Raw genomic sequence first — 8499 nt, 5'->3', positions numbered from 1 at the left:
GAGAGAGAGAGAGAGAGAGAGAGAGAGAGAGAGAGGGGAAAAAAATAAGTTCGCAGATAATTGGTGTGCTTAGTGAGGGAGACGGAACAACACAGCTACCTTGCACTGAGCATTCTGTTGCTAAATAGCAGCCTTTTAGAGCCTCTGCTGCTCCCCTACTTAGACTAAAAGCTTGAGAGATGTTTCTCTCTTTGCCTTCTTCATATTTTATCAAAACAACCCTATCATGCTCTTTATGACAGAAATGTAGACCTTCCTTGCTTGTTATTTTTCACAGGCGTTCACCGGCACTCTTTTATTCCATGTGACATCATCATCTTAAAAGCAAACATGCCGTTAGACAGTTTTTCCAATGTTTCATCCAATCAAATGTTTGCAAATTTTTACGTTGTTAATGGGTGCTTCCCCCCCCCCCCCCCCCCCCCCCCGACAAACTCTTTATTTTGGGGAAATTCACTTAACTTTAGTATTTCATTCGGATTATAAATGCATGTGAAAATGTGGTATTGATTTGTGCATTGCGGTGTGCTGGGATAAAAAATATATGCAGGACAGTAACAGGTTTTTCACTTAGATCATGCATCATCCATTATTGATAACATTATTGATTTTAGTTGGTCTATTTTAAGTATGTCTGTGCCCGTTCCTCTGGATTTACCACATAAAGGCAAATAATGTACCCACCTACATGCCATCCCCAACATCCGCTAGTGTTTTATACCTGAACAAAAATGTCTTACTTTTTAGCATGTTTGGTACACATTGTCATGTTGTGCAAAAATAACCAAGATAAAAATGGCACTGTGTGTACCTGCTGTGATGTTTTTGTTTGTGCATGTGTCTGTGTGTGTGTGGTCTAGTTTGACTACTCTTGTGGGGACCAAATGTCCTTACAAGCACATTGTGTGTAGGGAGGCTGGCATATATGTATTTTGTCTAAGCGCATTTGTGTGTGTGTTTCTCTTTAACAATGACCTGCATCCACCGTGACATCTAAACGTATTGAGCAGCAGAAGTGCTGGGCTGAGTCTTCTCTCTGTAGGCCTCATGCAGATGTTCTGAGGCCCGGCCAGAAACGTCCTCTCCTCGCTCAGAGCCACAGCTCCCATGGTACAAGCACACACACACACACACAGTCAGACCTACAGTACTCTTACGCACACACACATAGACTTACACAAGCATGCACCCTCTGCACCATTGCCATGGACATGTGTGTACTGTAAGTGTGTGTGCGTGTCTAAGCGTGAGACTAAGAGTGTCTTTACGTTACTAAGAGAAAAGCAAATGTATGCTATGGTTGTATAATCCTAACTTCAGGTTGAAGAGAGCTGGTGGCCTAAGAGGTCTTATCCTAGATGCTTCAACATGACCTGCACTGGGCTAAATCATGGATATACTGAGAACAGATGAGATCAGATGCGTTCCGTACATTATGTGGTTTGCAGGGGGGAAGAAAATAGATAAAAACAGTTTTTAAGAACCGAAAGTAATTTGCGAAGCGTCTTCTCTACCGGTGGATCTGTGGAGAGGTTAGACGGTGCTTGCGGTTCTCTTATCAGCAGTCCTATTCAGAACCCCATCAAACTGCTGCATGACTCCACCTTATCATCACTGCTGAGTTCAGCTCTCGCTCTGCTCCCCGCTGGATACTCTAAACACTTCTCCATATTCTCTCTGGCCTAGCTGTCAGCCTGCCTCCCTCAGCTCGCCTCAGCCCTAGCCCCCGCCCAACCGTAGGCCCAGCCCCAGCCTTAGCACAAGCCTCAGCCTCAGCCCCAGCCCTCCAAATGGTTTGATGAGAAATGAGTATCCCTCTCCATTTCTCTCTCTTGCTCTCTCTCCCTCCTGAGCTGATCGTAACCTAGCTAGAGAGGAATTACACTGATTAAATATTTAGTCTTCAGAGCAGGTTCACCACAACTTTCCCCCATTAATGACCAGGAGTATATGTTTGGATAGCAGACCCACTATTGACCTGTTTACTATTAAACCGTCCTGACACACAAACACAGACATACACATACATACAGTACACAGACACACACCCAATCAGACCTGCATGTCCGGTCACACACATTCACACACACAGGCATACATTTACACACCCAATTTACTGACAAAAGATAGCTTTTGCTGGGGCTTACTCCCACCAAACATATCCTTTTAAAGTTACAGAAGATACAGTATGTACTTCAAACATCCCTCTGTATTTGTAATGGATCACTGCCAGTAAGAAGAATTTGCTGCCTACAGCAAAGAGTGTGACTCCTCGGAGCGTCCTGTTACAGGCCTTTCTTCATATTGTCCAAGCCTCTTAGAACGCATCGCACCATTTCAAAACCATCTCCACTTGAACGCAGCCCCGAACCCCATTCTCCACTTTAAGGCAGCTCCACCAGTCTAATCTGCTGTTTCCATTCAACCGGCCAGATCAGCATCCTGTAAATAAGTTATTTAAAACAACACATGTCAGAAAATGAAAGCAGGGGAAGCTAAGGGGATTTAGTCGTGCTAATCTTCCCGTGGAGTGGATATCTTGGCTCCGTGGTCCTCCTCTTTGTTGACAGAAGTGGGCTCCATTGTAGCGCGGTGAGCGGAGCCGAGGCCGGGAGCTTTTGAAGGGCCTGCTATCGGCGGGCTGCACGCCTGTCCCCCTCGCCCTGCAACGCCAAGATAGGCTGGCCGCAGCCGCGCAGGGGAAGATTGAATTTGAGTGTCACTTGTGTAGTGACGAACGCAGGGATCAGCTTGGAGAGAGAGGAGGGTTGGAGAGCAGGGAGAGGGAGTACTGATGACAATGCTTGACTGAACCGCTCTGCTCCCTAGTCTGCTCCTCCATACCTCTCACCTCTCCTCTCTTTTCCTCTCTTCTCCTTTCCTTTCCTTTCCTCTCGTTTCATTTCCTCTCCTCTTCTCTCTCTCCTCTCCTCTTCTCTTCTGTTCTCTCCTCTCTCCTCTTTTTCTCCTCCCATTTGACTTTGTGTGCATGGTTGGTTTTATTATGACAGGCTGAATACTGAGGACAGAATTAAACAGTTAGGCCGTCCGACACCAGAGGCAGTCTGATGTTTAATGCAGGAGCCGGAGCATGTAAGAACAGATAATGACCATACAGGGCAAGCAGACAGACAGGCAGACAGGCAAGCAGACAGGCAAGCAGACAGACAGGCAGACAGGCAGACAGGCAAGCAGACAGACAGACAGACAGACAGGCAGGCAGACAGGCAAGCAGACAGACAGGCAGGCAGACAGGCAAGCAGACAGACAGACAGACAGGCAGACAGGCAAGCAGACAAACAGGCAGACAGGCAGGCAGGCAGGCAGCCAGGCAGGAAGGCAGGCAGGCAGGCAGGGGAGACAGACAGACAGACACACAGGCAGACAGACAGACAGACAGACAGGCAGGCAGGCAGGCAGGCAGCCAGGCAGGAAGGCAGGCAGGCAGGCAGGCAGGGGAGACACATCTTATTTGCAGTGTGTTTATGAGGGTGGAGGGAGACATGCAGAACTAGACCTTTTATTCTTGCTACGTCACCACAGCTAAGCTCAATGAGTCTGTTCCCAGAGTTAAACATGCATCAGCAGACACTAACAAACACAATGGGGCATGCTGTCTGGGCAAGTAGGAACAGGTTACAACAGGTAGGAGATGAGAGCGGCAGACATGGGTTGAGATGGGCATGTAAGAACTGTTGGGGGCAGACACAGGCAGGTCATAGCACGTTCAGGCAGGTAGTTACTAGTGTAAATAGTGGAAAGAGGTAGGTTGAGACACAATAGAGGATAATTACTGCAAGAGGACGAGGACATAGAGAGCGATAAAGAGAAAGAGAGGGGGGAGAAAGAGGGAGAAAGAGAAAGTGAGAGAGATGGTCCAGGCTGCTAAAAGGTAGAGAAAGTGAGAGAGATGGTCCAGGCTGCTAAAAGGTCACTTACACTGATGTAATTGGCTTTTCATCCTCTGATACCTTTACTTGGACAGAGCAGGGCAGCAGAGTGGCACTGCTGTAAATATGCCAGCCTGAGGAAGTGTGTATGTCAGGTGGCTTAGCGGTGAGGGAATCGCTAGTAATCAGAAGGTTGCCGGTTCGATTCCCTGGCCGTGAAAAAATGACGTTGTGTCCTTGGGCAAGGCACTTCACCCTACTTGCTTCAGAGGAATGTCCCTGTACTTACTTTAAGTCGCTCTGGATAAGAGCGTCTGCTAAATGACTAAATGTAGTGTGTGTGTGTGTGTGTGTGGTCTGCCTGTTGTTGATCTTTGCCAAGCAAAGAGGTCAGTTCAGCTTCAGTTGAATACATAACAGAAACTACACTAGGTTTTGATTAATAAAAAAAAATCTGGATTAATTTGAATACATATAGTTGGATTTCACTTTGAGAATGACTAAATATGTTTGAGCATCCAACGTGTTGTATCTTATGTTTCCCATCACATGTCAGTAAGTTTCCAGTGTTGCAGTAAAGCACTTGGAAGGGAATAGGGTTTTGCTGTTACTAAGTGAACGTCTGAGAGGTGGTGGATGCAGCACAGAGTACAGTCCCAGTTAGAACCCTGTAACTTAGAACAGATAGAGGAGAGACAGAGTCTGGAAGATAAAAAAAAAAACAAGAAAACAAGTAGAGAGAGTGACAGAGGGAACAGAGAGGTGAGAAAAAAAGAGAGAAAGAGAGGACAGAGAGAGAGCAAGGGAGAGAGAGAGAGAGAAAGAGAGAGAGAGAGAGAGAGAGAGAGAGAGAGAGAGAGAGAGAGAGAGAGAGAGAGAAAGAGAGAAAGAGATAAAGAGACAGAGACAGAGAAAAGAGAGATCACAATGAGAGAAAGAGGATAGAAAAGGGAGAAAACAGGGGACAGAAAGAGTGGAAATGCACTCCTTTGTGAGTGGATTTGTGGCATTGTGTGTGTGAGTGTGTGTGTGTGTGTGTGTGTGTGTGTGTGTGTGTGTGTGTGTGTGTGTGTGTGTGTGTGTGCGTGTGTGTGTGTGTGTAGCGCAGGCAGAGCCACAGCTCCCCCCTGTGGCCGTCAGTGTGGACTACTATAGCGACACACTCATTCACTTACATTTCTCAGATCTCCCTCATCCTACAGAGACTTGAACTTCAAATATGATGGATGAAACCATTTATATTTATATTCAAATATCCATAAATAACTTTTATAAAAGCCCTTCTTATGTCAGTGATATGTAATGTACTTCATATGACAAGTGTCTACCTTAGTCTGACTTGTCCAAACCTCATTTCTGTCCTTCAACACCAGCAAAGTCCAAGCCTGTAATCTTCATACTTCTCCTCTCTTCCTCTCTCCTTTCCTTTCCTCTCCTGCCTCATGCTCCTGCCCCATGCTCCTGCCTCATGCTCCTGCCCCGTGCTCCTGCCCCATGCTCCTGCCCCATGCTCCTGCCCCATGCTCCTGCCCCATGCTCCTGCCTCATGCTCCTGCCCCGTGCTCCTGCCCCATGCTCCTGCCCCGTGCTCCTGCCCCATGCTCCTGCCCCATGCTCCTGCCTCATGCTCCTGCCCCGTGCTCCTGCCCCGTGCTTCTGCCCCATGCTCCTGCCCCATGCTCCTGCCCCATGCTCCTGCCCCGTGCTCCTGCCCCATGCTCCTGCCCCGTGCTCCTGCCCCGTGCTCCTGCCTCATGCTCCTGCCCCGTGCTCCTGCCCCATGCTCCTGCCCCATGCTCCTGCCTCATGCTCCTGCCCCATGCTCCTGCCTCATGCTCCTGCCCCATGCTCCTGCCCCATGCTCCTGCCCCATGCTCCTGCCTCATGCTCCTGCCCCATGCTCCTGCCTCATGCTCCTGCCCCATGCTCCTGCCTCATGCTCCTGCCCCATGCTCCTGCCCCATGCTCCTGCCTCATGCTCCTGCCCCATGCTCCTGCCCCATGCTCCTGCCCCGTGCTCCTGCCCCGTGCTCCTGCCCCGTGCTCCTGCCCCGTGCTCCTGCCTCGTGCTCCTGCCCCGTGCTCCTGCCCCATGCTCCTGCCCCATGCTCCTGCCCCGTGCTCCTGCCCCGTGCTCCTGCCCCGTGCTCCTGTCCCGTGCTCCTGCCCCGTGCTCCTGCCCCGTGCTCCTGCCTCGTGCTCCTGCCCCGTGCTCCTGCCCCATGCTCCTGCCCCGTGCTCCTGCCCCGTGCTCCTGCCCCATGCTCCTGCCCCATGCTCCTGCCCCGTGCTCCTGCCCCATGCTCCTGCCCCGTGCTCCTGCCTCGTGCTCCTGCCCCGTGCTCCTGCCTCGTGCTCCTGCCCCGTGCTCCTGCCCCGTGCTCCTGCCCCATGCTCCTGCCCCGTGCTCCTGCCTCGTGCTCCTGCCCCGTGCTCCTGCCCCGTGCTCCTGCCCCGTGCTCCTGCCTCATGCTCCTGCCCCGTGCTCCTGCCTCGTGCTCCTGCCCCGTGCTCCTGCCCCGTGCTCCTGCCCCGTGCTCCTGCCCCATGCTCCTGCCCCATGCTCCTGCCCCGTGCTCCTGCCTCGTGCTCCTGCCCCGTGCTCCTGCCCCGTGCTCCTGCCCCGTGCTCCTGCCTCATGCTCCTGCCCCATGCTCCTGCCCCATGCTCCTGCCCCATGCTCCTGCCCTGCCAAGTCTTGTCCAGTCAGCTGTCTGGACACCACCCCTCCAGGCCACCCCCGGCCTCCCCTCCTCCCAAGAAGATGACAGTCGCAGGAGGATGGTGGAAAAAGCAATCTCAGATCAGGACTCCCAGTAGATCATAGCTTCCAGGAGAGGAGCAGGCAGCCCTCTGCGACGCTGCAGGCTGGCCCTTGTGCAGCAGCAATAGATAGACTAGCCAGACAGACTATGACATTTACCCCAGAATCCCTCTCCGTCGCCCTGCCTCACATCCCACTCCACCTCCACTCATCCTCCCCGTTTGCTACCAACTGTTTCTCCCCCCCTCCCCTCCCTTCCCTTTCTCTCTTCTGTGTGTCCTGTATACATGTGTGTGTGTTTCTGTGTGTCCTGTATACATGTGTGTGTGTGTGTTTCTGTGTGATCAGTGGCAGAGAGGGGACTCCCAGGGGACTCAGGTCCCGCTCCATGTATCTGCCACTGGGCTACCATACCCCACACACCTCCTGACCCCCCCTGGCCTACAAGCCCTCTGGCCCCCCAATCCCCCGGCCCCCTTGGCCCCAGGACAAAAAGGGAAACAAGTTAGTGGAATGTCTTGGTTGACTTTTGTCATTTACCCACTAATTAAAAAAGGAAAACGTATAATCATGTATTTTTCAAAATTAAATAATTTCAAAAACTGAAAGTGGTTGAGTGTCACCTTGAATGTCCTTCTATATCGAGCAACATATGGGCTTGGTTTGTTGGTTATAATTGGAAATGACAGAGATAATTTCATCACTAGAAAACCCCTTCACATGGAAAAGACAGCAAAGATTGCCTGTCCCTGTCCTCAACATAACACACACACACACACACACACACACACACACACACACACACTGGGATGAAACTTGCTACCCTTGGGTACCGACTCTTGACGCACCTTATTGTGTGAGGTTTCTTGTATTAATCCACAGCCTGGGTATCTGTACCTAACCGCTTACCAGTACTTTACATGATCAAATGCTGGCAATTGCATTTTCACTACAATTCACAGAGAATACAAAAGAACACTAGAGAACATTGGATAGCGCTTGGGAACTGTCTACTATTTCCCTCCTCTATTACTGTATGTGCATTTGTGTTTGCGTTGCTTCCTGGAGCCCTGCACCATGCTAGAAATTTTTTTTTTTCCTCTGCCCTTGAATCTGCCTCGCTCCTACTCTCTCTTCTCTTATTCTTTCACCTCTCCTCTCCTCTTGCCACATTTCTCAGTCATGTTTTGCTCTCTACGTCTCTTTCCGGTCTCCCTTGTTTTCATTCTTGCTTTCCCTTTCCCTCTCATTCTACTCTATCTTCCTATATGGCACACCCCTCACAAACACCATTTCACCTCTGTTCCCCCATCCACCACTTTCACTCTGTCCTCCTCTCCTTCTTTCACCACTTATCTCTCTCTCTTTCCCTTCTTCCTTCCATCGTCCTAGGTTCCCAGGCAGAGCAGAAGAGAGCAGAGCAGAGCCAAGCTGGTGTTTGACCATCCCACGTTTGGTTGGGGGCATCCTCGCAGCAACCTGACCTCTGCCTCTCTATGTTCCTCACACCAATTTCTCTTTTAGCACAACCAGGCCTCTGTGTGTGTGTGTGTGTGTGTGTGTGTGGGGGGGGGGGGGGGGGGTATGTGTGTGTATGTGTGTGCGTGTAAAAACAGCCCCTGGCCTCCCTGCAGCTTATTTGAGCACATTTGCATGTTTTAGTAGAGCTACAGAGGCCTGTCTCAGGCTGTGGAGCTGCTCTCAGCCAGCTCTCAGACCATGTTCCAGCCTCTCTGCAGCTCAGGGCACATATTATAACACACTCGTCTGCTCCCTCCTTCATTCATCCTTCCATCGCTCCCTCCCTCCTATTTTATATCCAACGGGAAGGACAGCTCCACTAGA

Source organism: Osmerus eperlanus, chromosome 12, assembly GCF_963692335.1.
Source record: "Osmerus eperlanus chromosome 12, fOsmEpe2.1, whole genome shotgun sequence".
NCBI lineage: Eukaryota > Metazoa > Chordata > Actinopteri > Osmeriformes > Osmeridae > Osmerus > Osmerus eperlanus.
Note: the sequence above shows the minus strand (reverse complement) of the source record.